This window comes from Ictalurus punctatus, chromosome 9 (genome assembly GCF_001660625.3).
Source record: "Ictalurus punctatus breed USDA103 chromosome 9, Coco_2.0, whole genome shotgun sequence".
NCBI classification, from domain to species: domain Eukaryota; kingdom Metazoa; phylum Chordata; class Actinopteri; order Siluriformes; family Ictaluridae; genus Ictalurus; species Ictalurus punctatus.
In genome coordinates this window covers 22502501-22514186 of record NC_030424.2, presented here as the reverse complement: position 1 = coordinate 22514186, position 11686 = coordinate 22502501, and the positions used below count along the sequence as shown (strand labels likewise).

The following is an 11686-nucleotide window of genomic DNA, read 5'->3' as shown; positions in this document are numbered from 1 at the left end:
CGGTAGCACACACATCTCCGCTCCAGAGACCACGGGGCCTGTGGGAGGCACTGATGCCGAGAGCAGACAGTCTGCAGCTCTGTCACACACACAAACACATTCGTACAGCGAGAGAGAGAGAGAGAGAGAGAGAGAGAGAGGAAGCACGGGAGACCAATTTCAGTCTAGTGAAATCACTTATACAGTATACTACCACCTCATCTCTCGCTTTCCTGCTATCTTTCTCACACACACACACACACACACACACACACACACACACACACACACACACACACACACACATGCTAACACACACACATGTGAGATAGCAGTAGACTCTGGACTCGATGCTCTTCACCAGTCTCTATTTCACCACTCTTCCTTTGTCTCCGTGTGTGTATGGGTGGAGAGCTGCAGGCTGTGGATGTGAGAGACATGATGCTGAGGGTAAGCTCCACTCCTCCATCACATGCACTCGTTCGACTCTTCAGCAAAGCAAACGCTATGACTCACATAGCTCTCCCCTCTCTCTCTCCCCTCTCTCTCTCTCTCTCTCTCTCTCTCTCTCTCCATCCCTCTCTCTGTCTGCTGCTCTCTTCCGTGGCATCGTTTCTTCTGTGGCGGCCCCTATCCTCGCTTTCCCTCGCTCCGCCTCATTGGTGCTGCCCCCATTCCATTTCTTCTCTTTTTTCCCTCTTCCCTCCCTCCCTCTGTTTCTCTCGCTCTCCTTCACTCGCTCTCCTCCGATCAGCTCCAGGCCCATTGGTTGCCTGCCTTCAACCATTATCTCTCGCTTCCCTCTCCCGACCGTCTCCGTTTCTCTGTCTCTCCCTCCTCGCTCACTGCACGCCCATCAGCTTTCAACTCCTAAAAAAATTATTTGCATTCAGGAGGAGAAAGGAACTTTCCAGCATGCGCTCTCCATGAAATAGTGCGGGTGAGAACGTGTGCAAGAGAAGACAAGACGACTCTGGAAGAAAGCGAGGAAGACAATCAGGGGCGATAACAACAAAAAGTTTGAGCGAAGACACCGTTTCATGACTGGTGGGTCCTTTCAGTTTTTCCTTAGTTCTTCATTGTTTATTCTTGAATGCGCTGCCTTGCAGAAAAGATCTAAGATCTCTTGTACATAATCTAATGTATATAATCCAAGTGTTATAAAAAAAAAATGCATGGTTTTAGATTCCACTGAAGACATTTCTGTCTTTCGTAGCATCTTTGACAGCTATTCACTGTTGTGTTATGCTAGTCTTCCTACACTAGCTCACACTTTCTAGCTCATTTTCCATTTGACGTCTGAGTCTCGTTGTACTCCGTCAACTTTCTTCCCTGTGGGGAGCTCTAGAGAGGAGTGAACTTGGCAGTAGATGCTCTCAGGTCAAAGCTCTTTGTGCATTCTCTCCAGAAGCTTCTGTGGGCTTGGTGATGTTTGTGCAGTAGGTCACCACAGCACTGTCATCTGTATGCTTCAGTGTGCCACTTATTGGTCCCTGCAGTGCAAACGGGGGCAGATTTTGATTATTCCTTTATTGCTTTGGGAGTTTGCAACATGTCTGTGCACAATGAAGCAGCTTTTGGGATGGCTGAGGGTAAATAAAACACTTTCAAAAGTAAACACTGACTTTAGAAAGAGGAGCAGTTGTCTACATTGATGCTGGCTGGTTCAGTCATTGTGGTATAACATTAATAATTCCCTCCATTTTTTGACTGTCAAGCTCAAATGTAATAAATATAATAGCATTAACATATTCATGTTATAATGCGCTTTTTAATAGTATTTGAAAGTTGTTTTGGTTTCTTTTCTGTGTTTTCAGTAAAAAAAAAAATAAAAAAAAAAAGGACAGTTCGCAATTAAAAAAAAAGTCAAATAAGTAAAATGCAGCACAGGGCAAGTGATGAATGACTCTGTTTACAGTAAGTTGCTTATAAGTTTACGAACTTATCAGTATGCAAGCTCCGATTCAGCACAAATCACGATTCTCCTGTAAACTCTAAGTTGTGTTTGAGCTTTATCTCTGAACAGCTCTCTCCCATATCTGTAACTTAATCTGCAGGATGTAAAGTGAAGTGTTGTAATCTGGCCATGAGACAAAGTGCACTTTAGTGAGTGCTAATGGTCCGTGTAGGGCTAGCGGTAAGTACTTGGTTGCCGTGTGAAAAGGTCCTATGCATGGTTCTGTTATGAGGATGAATTCAAAACAAACTTTCAGCAGGACCACTTCTACTGTAAGCAGAGAGAAAAGCAGACTGAATGTAGATCAGCCACGTTCACAGGAACTTTAATAGAAACTGGGAAGTTGAAGATTAGAAAAAGACCAGATGATGCCCAGTTTCATTGAGATTGTACCCACTGTAGCTTCAGATTCTTGTTCTTTGCTGACAGGAGTGGAATCCGTTGTGGTCTTCTGCTCTTGTCGTCGATCTACCTGAAGGTTCAACATGTTGTGTGTTCTGAGATGCTTTTCTGCTCACCATGGTTGAAAAGAGTGGTTATTTGGGTTATGATAGCCTTCCTGTCAGCTCTAAACCAGTCTGGCCATTCTTCTCTGACCTCTCTCATCAACAAGGCATTTCTTCTATAAGAGATGCCTCTGACTGGATGTTGTTTGTTTTTTTGCTCTGTTGTGTGTACATATCCCAGGAGATCTGGAATATCTGAAATACTAAAACCAGCCTATCTGGCACCAAGCATGCCATGCTGATCACTGAGGTCACATTTTCCCCCATTCTGATGTTTGATTAAACATTTACTGGAGCTTCTGACCTGTACCTGCATGATTCTATACACTGGATTGCATAATTGTGTTAATGTGAATGTGTACAGGTATTTCTAATAAAAGTGGATGGTGAGTGTATGTAAAGATGGACGTTTATGATTATGATGGACATATTTATGATTATGCTGGGTTAAGTCAAGACACTTCAGGTGAATTTTTTTTTTTTAAACAATAGATATTGATATTCTTGTTTTTTTTTTTTTTGTTTTTTTGTTTGTTTGTTTTTGTGTGTTTTTTTTTACCATGGAACTTGAAGCTTTATCTAAATTAAGTGATTTGTTTACATTTGCATACATATCTTTTTTATGCTACTCTTTACATGATGTCAGAATTAATATGTTTATTTTACTTTGATAGACTTTATCAGAAATATTTGTTGTTGGGGAATAAATTCTTTACTGTTTAACCAATACATACCATGCATTGTTATATATTTTTCAGTATAAAGTCTAACTTAAGGCAAACAACTATCAAGATTTCGGAAAGATTCTCTATAATATACTTTTATATAGGAATTTAGATGAACATGTAAAATTTCTTGAAGGCAGGACATCTAGAAACAGATATTTGGTTACGAATATTGAAAAACGAAGATTCTGAGAAAAATTTTAAAATAAAATAAATAAATAAATAGATAGATAGATAGATAGATAGATAGATAGATACATACATACATACATACATACATACATACATACATACATAAAAACCAAAAAGGTTTTTAACTCTGGTTAGTTAATAAGTTAATAAGTTCAGTCTCTCCAGGAATTAGCAATTTTGCGTTCCCAGAAATTAACGCATAATCAAGGAAACTCCGCAATATTTGCATGAGCTTGCAATGTTTCAAAGTTTCATCAGATTTTCTGAAGATTTGGGCCAAGATGCGCCATGTGACGTCATCACAATGGTCATTAAGCCAAAGCCCCCTTCGATTAACGTGCATCGAACACGAGGACAGCTAAAAGGTCTCTTTTACCAACAAACATCACTGCAGAAAGATTGTCAATTGAAGTAGTTTTCCACCAAAAAGCACAAAAAACTGTGCAGATTGCATCGCAAATTGGGGGGGGGCATGGGGGAGCCTGAGCAAATTCAAGCATTTTTGACCGAAAATAGATAAATAAATAGATAGATAAATAGATAATTTAAAATATCACAAAATCCTGTATGGACTGCATACGGTTTTATGATGTTCGTAAGGTTTTACATCTATCAGGAAAAAGTTTTTCAGGGATATATGGCGTGGCGTGATCATGGCGAGTGGGTGGAGCTTAAAGAGTTGTTCAAAAACAGTGAAATTAGCATGTGTCTGCTGAATTATCATTTCTTCCTGTACTGTCTTGTCAAATTACAGGATTTTACGGTGATACGTGCAAAAACAAATACAGGGACATGACAGGCTGATCTCCATTCTCACCATACAATCCTGTATGACAGTCCTGAGTTGTGGGTGAAAAAATATATCTACCTGAGTGTAGGTGTTAAAACAGTAGTGTAGAAAACATCATGCATCCAGAAGTGTGCTATAAATAGACTCCATAGCAGCAATTCTCTGTTTCTTGTTTTGTTAGGACCTTAAATTGCACCACAATATAAGAAAATACCATCAGATATTTAAGACAGATGTTTTAGTTAACAGACATTCTGAGTGCATTAAGGCCACACTGCCTTGAATTAAATTGAGTAGTGAGATGAGATGTACAGTATGCATTTCTACAAGTTTTATTTATTAGTGTCATTGTTGCTGACACACTTAATATGCTGGAATCCTCCTTTAGGGCTTTTTTTTATGCTACAGCTCCGACCTAAAGTGTTATCAATTGTGTTTGTGTAAAAATCATACCAGCAGAAAATTGTGCAATTAGCAATCGCAGTGGATTGTTTACGGCGAATGATTGCAAATCTTATTTTATTAGAATAGTTCATTATTTTGACGTGACTGGCGGCATGGCTCATTTTTCTGATAGAAAACTGGATTCAACATCCACAATCTGTTCATATAAACTATTTATTTTTGTTTGTTCAATGTGTTTAGTTATTAATTGATCTAATTGTGGAAACTAAATCATCATCTCAATTGCAAATTCATATGAATTGGCTTAATATATACACATTGAACTTAATTCATGTAAAAAAAAAAAAAAAAAGTTATGTGCCTTTATATTTGCATGAAATCAAACAAAATCCAACCATGCTCGTAAAACTTCATACAAATTATACATTTATCCTTGACATATATTTGTATGATCAACATCCTCTGACTGGCAACTAATTCCAGATTTTCTATAAGAGTCGGAAGGTTCAGTTGGAAACTCGACCTTATCGATGTGTGTAGCTAATCAGATCAGACTGAGGCGTAAGGACGAGCTGCTTCTGGCTGAAATGACAGGCTTATCTCACGCTCTTGTTGAGCATGGGAGAGCGCCTCACACCTGCTGAGTGTGTGTCATGCTGGAGAGACAGAGCAATGTGATTAAATTATGTAGGGATAGCCCTCCGTCGCTGTGACCTGAGTGCTAGAAAAACCCTCCCATCTCAGGTAACACTCAGAGACTGCAGTCATAACACACGCTGCCAGACTGAGGGAGGAAACACGGGCCTGGCTCAATAGCACATTCTTAACTATAGAGGATCTGGTTGTGTTTAATCACAGTCTCGTCATGGAATGTATGTAGATTGGCATGTATAATGGGTGACTTTCCAGGTGATTTGGGTTCTTTGGGTTCTTTTCGCTTTCTTCCTTTGCAAAAATCTTTGCCTTTGCTCGACAATTCACAAGAATTCCTGGCACTAGAGCTGTCGGACTTGAGTCTGGTCTTGGACTCGAGTCTGGCTTTGATCGGTTTTGTGTATTGACTTAGACTTGTCTCAGACTTATTGGCATTTCTACTTGGACTTGTTTCCGTCTTGGGCATTGGTCACACTGAATATGGTCTTGGTCTATTTGCACTATTTTATTGTGCAAATATCCGTGCACAATAAAACTCCTAGATGTAACCCAATTATAAGCATATATCTCGTGATGACAGTGATGATTTGATGGTTTTCAGTCTTGATCTTGATTCATCTTGCCGTCATTTGGACTCGATCTCGTGTAGTCCTAATCTTGGACCTGACAAGGGTGGTCTTTGTATTCATGACTGTTGTCTAGTCGCCTAGCCACTTGAGACCAAGGTGTACAAGAGGTTCAAATGGCCAGTCAATTTTTTATATTATTACTGTTCATGTGTCCTTCACTTAAATCCCATCTGCAGAAAGAGTACACATTAAACATTTAATTCAATGTAATCTTATTTGAAAAGTGCTTTTAACAGTAGATATTGTCACAAAACAGCTTTACAGAAATCTGGATGTAGATTTAGATCCACAGTGGCCAAAACAGAGAGGTTGATAGCAAGAAAAAATTCTCTAAGACACCATGAAGAAGAACATGAAGAGGAAACCTTGTGAGAACTAGACTCACTAGGCAGTTCTTGCTCTTTGGATGGTGTGATTATAAATCATTATTTTAAAAAAATAAATAAAGTAACTGTATACAATAAGGTCAAACAGTACTAAGTGTGTTGAAAAGATGTTCAGTATTCAGTGTTGAGTAGATATATCACAAAGGCACTTGTAGGAAGTATTACCCAAATTATGGACTAAAAATCAAATCTCAAATATTATTATCTAACAAAGATGAAAATGGTAGAATTTGGTCATGACTTGATATAGGCATCTTGTCATTTTAAATAACGGAGTGTTTGGCTTCCTGAGTTAAAACACAGTAGAGCACTTTAAGTCATTAAACCTGTGAAAGGCTGGAAATAAGGGTGGCTCAAGACTCAAAACAAATGATGGAGTGTCAATATTTACTGTTCCGGTGGGAGGGAGCGGGTTATCCGAGCTCAAGCGCTGATACTGTCGGTTTCCAAGCATGAAGGCCAGATGAGTGATTGAGTCCAAGCTTTCCATGCACACCCTTAAAACTTCTCCTCTGTCCGTTCTTCCTCAACAAAAGAGAGCCGTCGACTTGATGCCACTCTGCGGAGGGAAAACATGATGTATATCCACACGGCACGGACAATTAAAAATCAATCTGGACTTGGGTGCGGGGCTATAATAGGAAGTGCAGAGAGCGGAGAGGAGGCTGATTAATACCCGCTCTCACCTTGTGCCATAACAAGCCCCCACAGGCATTCGGCTCACCCGCACACACACACACACACACACACACACACACACACACACACACACACACACACACACACACACACACACACACACACAATAAGCTCACCTGTGTTGGCTGCCACCACATTCCCAATCACACAATGCCGGGAAACAGTGGGATTTGCATGAGTTATCCACTCTGTAGCCGTGTGATAGCAAAGTGCTGAAGGGTGAATCACAGCAAGACTTTTACTGGTTTGGAATTCACAAACACAGCCATGACCAGCGCATTTCTAAAGGTTCAACATATATTTCTACACTCCTGTATGACTTGAACATTCCTGTGAGTATGACCTTCTTCTGATCAATATTGCTGCTGAGCTTTATTTCCTTGTATGTGCTTCTGCCCCATGCAAAAGTGTCACATGAACTTTACATTAGAATAGTCACATGACTCACAAGTGAACTTTTACATGTGCTTTTATTTTCATGAGATTTAAAAAATGTATATATATATATATATTTATTTATTTTACGTTTTCACGTTTTCATGTTAATTTTTCATATAGGATATGTCATTTTATTTTACCATATGATTTTTGCCATGATTCATTGATTTTCATATGTTAAGGATTAATGCATTTTCAAGTTTTTTCTGTGATTTTTTTTATATGATATTTGTTAATCATTTGGTGATATTTCCACGATTTGTTTATTTTCACGTTTTATTTTGCGATTTTTCATGTGATCCATTTACTGTGTACTCAAATGTGATTGTTACACAATTTATTTCTTAATTTATTTCTTTTTATTTCTCTACACATGATTTGTGTAACATATTCATTTTTAGTGATTTTTCATATTGTTATTGTTTTTAGCGATTTTTTTCAAATGTTATATTTTTGGTCATTTTTTACATGATTCGTTTATGTCCACATGTGATTTTTACAATTGATTCATTTTTTCAACATTAGGTTTTTGTGATTTTTCACATTATTCAGTTACATTCACATTTCTCTTTTTTGTGTGTGTGATTTTTAAAATATTATTCTTCTATTTTCACTTGATTTTTAAACGATTTCTTTTTTTAAGCATTTTTAAAATGTAGGACATTCATGTGGGGTTTTCTCACATGATTCATTAAAGGTACAACATATTGAAATGCCCTTTCACATGATGTAAAATTGTAGGTGATTTTTTATTGTAAGGAATGCAAGGCCTTTAGTTATAAAGATTGCTGATCTGTTTTAGGCAGTGCTCCTGTGCCTCATTTCAAACTGTGGTGCTGTGTGGAGGATTTTTCACATCCAAAGTTGTTATCACCGGCTGTGAGCACACAGCCCTGGTAAAAAGTCATGTGACCTGCAGCCCCTATTATCACCACATCATGAGCATGGCACGCAGCCATCGGCTTCTCTCCTGCCAGCCTCACACATACTGACATCTGTCATTAGCACTCAGCTCAGACTCTGGCACCGCCATCTTCATCTACAATTGCTGAACAGACTTGTCTATTATTTTAGTTCTGCACTCCTATTTTCTTTTCCCCATCCATCCACACCCTCCAGAGGGGAAGAAGGCACTCGTGAAGCCATAAAGACTTCACAGGATTCTTTAGAAATCCTCATTTGAGAGTCCCAGCTGGATTTTTAACCTCCTCGTTTTGGTGTCGATGACATTTGTGGTGCGTGTCTCAGCGCGGAAGAAAAAAGCAGAGAGAGGGAGATACAAAGTGAAGCAGAGGCAAAAATAATCCTCCCCAAGCAGAGCTGAGAAAAGCAGCGCAATATTGGAAAATGATTACAAAACACACATCCATTATTCATCAGGCACATTGGTGAGGGCGCGTGTCTCTTATTTATGCCTGCTCTTTAAATCAGTTTTGTCTGTTTAAATCAGTGTAAACTGTTCCGGTCACATTTCTGCAATATTGTCAGAATATTTCACTGCCTAATGGATAATTGATAATGGCAAGTGACGCTGGACAGGGGCATGAACATAAGACCACTCGATGTACTTTACAAAAAGCTTCACTTCTTGAACAGACAAAACTAGAGATGGTGGATATCTTGTGCAAAACAAAATCTATCCTTGAATTACGATAGTTACAGTGAAAAAAAAAAAAAACACACTGCAATAAATAGTTAAGCATTGATAAATAGATAAATAGTTAAGGCCTGGATTGATTTGTATGTTATGTTTTGCTAGGTCTTACATGGATTGAGGCAAATGTTGCACAATTTGCAGGTGTTCAATATTACAAAGAAAGTTTTATTGTTAAAAAGATCTCTTTTTTTGTACTTTGGAGGCAACTGGCTGATATCAATAATAAATGCTGTTTGTGTTCCTTTGTCCAATGAAGCTGAAGCTGTAATATTTTGGATCTAACTGAACATTCAGATGAATGAAACATTCCAAGCACTGACATATTTCAGACAACAGTAAGTGGAGCGCACTTATTGTTGATTGCATGTCTTTTCACAGTGTCAGAACTTTTTTTTTTTGTTGTTGCAGGCTAGAACGGCCTTCTAGGTGCGAACAGGATTACTTTTAGATATTGATTCATTTCTGCTCTTATCATTTGCCTTTCAGGGATTTTTGACAGCTGCATTTCGACATTTGTTAAAGTGACTCATTTGCCACCTGGCTGACCGCAATCATTCGCTGTGGTCTCAAAGTCTCACAAAGTCCTACTTGATACACTTTGGTGAATTCGATGCTCGAATTCTGTATAACGTTGACAAAACATAGTGCGGTGATTAAGTTTCCAAAGCATGACAATAGTCTAGTCAAGAAGTTTGCTTAATTAGACAATGAATGTCTATGTATGGAGAGTGTGGATATATGTGTGTGTTTGTGTTTTGTACAGGCATTTCAGGCTGCCCTAGATGACCTGCAGTGTCCAGACAGAAAGGTGTAAGCAGGTGCTCTGTCATAAGGCCAGCTAATGAATCAGTTTATCGCTTCCCTCCAGGGCAGCAAAGGGCTCATGTTCTGCCCTCTGCCACTGAGTCAGCTCTCCTGACTGTAGACCTGAGCACTGGAATACACAACAAAAACAGAGACATTTGCACCCACCGTGCTTTGGCTGTGCGCTCTGACAGGCTTGCAAACACTATCTTCTGTCTGGAGTAGATGGCAGATTGTATAAAAGATATCATACGGTAACACAATTACCTGCACAGAGGAAGTAATCTTATATATACACACAGGGCATCCATACAAAGCAAATATCAAGTACCAAAATAAGCCCAAAGCAGACAGAGAGAGAGAGGCACATAGATGAAATAGAGAGCCAAGGGTGCACCGTCAGCGGTTTTTGCAGGAGGAGGGTGAGCCCGCCAGGTGCAGGCCGGAATTGCCCTACTTACAGGAGCTACTGCTGTCCTCCATCACACTCCCACTGCATACTCCACCTCCACACAGTCAGCCCTTTTGTTTGCCCTGTAGCCCCGAAAGAAATTGAATCCGACACCACGTTAAACAACACTGACGTATAAAATAGTAATAATTCAGCTAGCCTTCCTTCATGCATGAAAGTAGTCCACCACAAATATAATACAAATGCTATTATTAAACTTTCAGCCATTTTGTGTAATTGTATTACTCTAATCTTAGATATGCTCTTCACTCGTTCGCGTGTTCTGTCCGTTCTCTGTATCCTCTCTGCCCAAACCGAGATAAAGGTGCGCTCCTCCTCGGCTCTGACCCACTTATTTTAGCTCTGCCCAACATTTTCTGCTATGTTCCGTTCCAAAATAGCTCGGTACAGCAAAGCGTGGCGAGCTCATTTCCGTCTTGCGTAAGACACTAATCATTCCCCTGCCTGAGCCGAGTGTTGAGAAATTGCACTCTGTGTTAGGAGTTTATGGACAAAAAAATGGCAGCAATGCAACACAAATAGGTGGTTAATTGTGCACGGAGAGAATTGAGTATGAAATAAGTATTGCCACACAACATTTTCAGGGCAAGAAAGCCAGGCTTGGTGTAAAGAGAAAATACAGAATCTCCCATTTGTATAGTTTTGACATTATAAGTAATGTTCGCATTTTAGAGCTCATTACTACTTGGCATATGCTTGCAGAAACGCAAAGCCAGATGTGTTAGGAATGGTTGCTGTGAGTTTTGAATAACCGTGGAGGTTTGTGTGAGGTACTGCGTAATCATGTCAAGATCTTCCTGGAAAAACCCTAGCAGGTTTAAATCCCATAAAAGCTTTGGATCTCTTATGTTTTCCTCACCATGTATAGATGTTCTTAATGAATATTTCATATAGCTGTCTTCAGCAGACGATGCTTGAACAATACTTCACAATCCCTTTGTTTTTTTTCCCCCCCTTCACTAATGGCAGTAACACTATCCCTTAAAGCCGTTTCTGATTGCAGGTTTTAGTTGCTCTGTAGTCAGGATTGTGGTGAGACATCTCCAGCCTTCGGCTCTCGGGTGTCGGTGTCCGAGGCAGTGGGTCGACGGGGCTCTGGCCGGATCTTTTTAAACATGAAGGGTGCACTGTGTATTGATGATTAACCACTACCTCTGTTAAAGTACATGAATATCATGAATATATTCAGTCAACCATAGATTATGCTAACAAACAGATCATAACTAGCTATACTAGCAGAAATAGGTGACTGAAATGAAAATATAAGGAAGAAGCTTTTATGTAATTGTAACTATAATTGTAAACAGGTTTATTAGCACCATTCCTCCCCTTTTTCAGCCTTTCATTGCTCCATTATCAATTATATGGTGAAACATCATGGGGCTGAGTGATA

At 39.3% G+C, this 11686-nt stretch overlaps 1 protein-coding gene across 2 annotated transcripts in view; it reads left to right on the top strand.

Moving 5' to 3' along the window:
* The first annotated feature begins 427 nt into the window (after positions 1 to 427).
* Positions 428 to 11686, top strand: part of myt1lb (myelin transcription factor 1-like, b) — a 116213-nt gene continuing 104954 nt past the window's right edge. For both annotated transcript variants that reach the window (XM_053682802.1, XM_047157797.2), the window contains exon 1: positions 428 to 1026. The gene's annotated coding sequence lies outside the window, so the exon portion shown is untranslated. The remainder of the gene's footprint in view (positions 1027 to 11686) is intronic.